Source organism: Propithecus coquereli, unplaced genomic scaffold (assembly GCF_000956105.1).
Source record: "Propithecus coquereli isolate 6110/MARCELLA unplaced genomic scaffold, Pcoq_1.0 Scaffold137, whole genome shotgun sequence".
NCBI lineage: Eukaryota > Metazoa > Chordata > Mammalia > Primates > Indriidae > Propithecus > Propithecus coquereli.
In genome coordinates, this window is record NW_012137969.1 from 2,733,629 (window position 1) to 2,736,936 (window position 3,308).

At 41.4% G+C, this 3,308-nt stretch overlaps 1 pseudogene; it reads right to left on the reverse strand.

The window, feature by feature from the left end:
• Positions 1–1,420: 1,420 nt before the first annotated feature.
• Positions 1,421–2,124, reverse strand: LOC105805932 (annotated as a pseudogene).
• Positions 2,125–3,308: the final 1,184 nt, after the last annotated feature.

The following is a 3,308-nucleotide window of genomic DNA, read 5'->3' on the forward strand; positions in this document are numbered from 1 at the left end:
TCATTTATGACAACTCTGGGAATTTATAAGCCCAAGAATTTAGAGCAGAGAAAGATCTTTTTCCGTATATTATGGCACCTAGTGTATTAAAGCTCAGAAAATTCACTGCTAACTTAGCAACTAAAACTAACCATCAAACGAAGAGAGGAAAAATGTAGGTCATATCCCCTCCCTAAATAAGCCAAAGAGATCTCATGTTTTCAATGATCATCTGATATCAAAAATTTGTTTATCAAAGAAAATAACTTCTTGATGGCAATGGTCATACCTAACAAAAAGGAGAAAAAAATTATTAATGTTCTCATGGGTACTGTATGTACTATGTCTGAGCCCAAATAGGTTAAGATTTTTTCATTGAGACATAAATTAAAAACACAATGCTCATGATAAAAGAACACATACAGCAAAATAAAAGAGAAATTTTGCAAACAAAATACTGTATTTTCTTCAGTTCATTCTTCATAAACACTTTTTTGCCCCAAACAAAAAAAATAAAATGTGCTTTACAGAGATCCAGATAATACGACTAACACAAAATTTCTAATTCTCCGCTTCCTATGTCAGATCTAAGCTTCAATAAATTACACATTAGCAATTTTCTCAAGCAATCCTCTACCCAAAGCAATGAGGAAGGAACTATGAACTACTGTATGAACTACTGAACAACTGTGCTGGGCTACATACTTTAACAGGTCATCTCAATTAAACCCTCCAAAATAACTTTGAGAGCAGACTTTTTTTTTTCTTTTCTTGTACAGTATTTATCTCAGAGAGAAGCCATTATTATCCCTATTTTATAATTGAGGAAACGGAGAGAGACCTAATGATTTTCCCAAGAAAGAATATTTGAAGAAATAATGGTTGAAATGCCCCCAAACTTGATGAAAGACACGAATACACACACCCAAGATGCTCAACAAACTTCAAGAAGGATAAACTTGAGATTCACAAAGTCATGCAACATGCTACTGGGTGAGTCTAGTAGCTCAATGATGTATGTCATCAGGGACCTAGTCTTTTCATTCTGCCTTTCAAAGTGTCAGCTTCATCCTAAAACTGACTTCTTTCCTGCTGGAGGCTTTCAGCAGCAACTGAGGCTACATGCTTCCTTATTCCCGCAGCTCTCTCAAGAGTGAGAAGCCTTCTTTCCCAGAAGGTCCCATAAAGTCTATCCTCAATTCTCCCTGCCTGACCCTGGCTCAGGCCCAAGATTACTGTGATCGGCTTAATACTAAGCACCGGGGTGAAATGAATGTCCACCACACTTAACATTTAAGGAAAAGACACACAAATCCAATGAAGAGGTAATAATGAGAACTAGGAGAGAATGATGCCTCCAAAATAGTGAAGAATTTCAAGAGGGAGAAAACCAACATCAAATGCACAGAAAGATCAAATAAAGAAGTGTACAGTTCTCTTTTTATGGACAGGAAGTAGGATTTATTTGGTGGGCGCAAATGAGGGGACAGCACAGTGGAAGCCCTGATGAGTGCAGGGCCTACCACTTGTCCAGGGGGCCACGATTGGGGATGTATTTGACCACACAGCCATCTGAGATGAGCTGCTTCTCAGCCACTATGTCTTGAAATTCATCCGCATTAAACTTGGTAAAGCCCCACTTCTTTGAGATGTGGATCGCCTGGCCGCCAGGGAACTTGAACTTGGCTCTGCATAGGGCCTCAATCACATGCTCCTTGTTCCGTAGTTTGGTGCAGATGGACATGATGACTTGGCAACGTGAACCCTGGCCACAGTGCCCTGGGGCTTTCCAAAGGCACTTCGCATACCTGTCTGGAGCCTGCCAGCCCAGCACAGGACAACATTTTGTTGATGCAGATAACATGTAGGGGGTGAAGCCTCACTCAGATATGAAAGCCATCTTTTCCGCAACTTTTTACCACGTACTTGGCACAAATATGGGCAGCCTCCAGGGCTTCAGAGGAGAGCTGTTCATATTCATCTGACATGATGTGGCCACAGAGTGGGAACATATCCACTTTTGCCTTCTTCCGCCCCAGGTCAAAGATGCAACTCCTGGCATCAGGGATACCTCGGCAGAAATGAGACTTTGGGCATGGCTTGTTCTTACAATACTGGTTAACACCGGGCAGGGTGATGGCCCATGGTGATACCAGGATCTTTGGTGGCTCGCCAAAGGAAATGAGGCTCTCCCACGCCTGCGAATGTCTTATATACTCCAAGTGTGCAGTTCTTGAATTTTCAAAGCTATTATTATCACCAAGAGAGCATCATATTCTAATAAAGAGAATTCTAATAAATAGAAGAGCGTATCTGAAAGTAACCAGTTGATTGACACTATCCTGTTTATGAAAGAGTAAATGTACCTGACGATTCAAATCAAGTCTGTCAACAACACTGAGTGGGCTCCCAAAATAGGCCCCCCAAAAAAATTCTTCTGCTGAGTTCTTCAAAGAAGATATAAGAAAACCAGAGTCTGACAGGGTAGAGTTTTAATTCAGTCATTAGCATATATTTTTGTTTCTTTTAAGAAAGTCTACCTACAGTTTCCTCCTACCCTGAGGATGAGCAGGGTCAGCTGATACTATAGAGTGAAGACATGGAAAGTGAATCTAAACATCAGAATGATTCAACTCTAAAGATCCTAAAGCTCCTTCCTCCCTGCCACTCACAGAGTCTTACTCAGTTGCCCTGACTAGAGTGCAGTGGCATCATAGCTCACTGTAACCTCAAACTCCGGGGTTCATGCGGTCCTCCTGCCTCAGCCTCCCAAGTAGCTGGGACCATAGGCACACACCACCACGCCTGGCTAATTTCTCCTATTTTTAGTAAAGACAGAGTCTCACTCTTGCTCACGCTGGTCTCAAACTCCTGAGCTCAAGTCATCCTCCTGCCTCAGGCTCCCATAGGATTACAGGTGTGAGCCACCACACCCAGCCTTAAAGCTCTTCCTAATCAGAATCTTTAACAGATTTCCTTGATTTTTCTCCTTCAGTAATGCCTATCTTTTCCTACCCATTTAAGGTCTGAAGGAGTTAAACGAAGTACTGACCATTTACTTTACCAGTATTTCAATCACTATTCATTTTATATTCTAAGGATTTGACTTTTTCATTTAAAAAAAAAAAGTTTCAGGTATTAAACAGCCAGTAGAATATCTTACAGCACTATCTTTTAGGGTATCTGTTATTAATAGAAATAATGAAATGCTCTTTGGTACATTAAAAAGAATAACGGCCGGGCATGGTGGCTCACGCCTGTAATCCTAGCTCTCTGGGAGGCCGAGGCGGGCGGATTGTTTGAGCTCAGGAGTTCAAGACCAGCCTGAG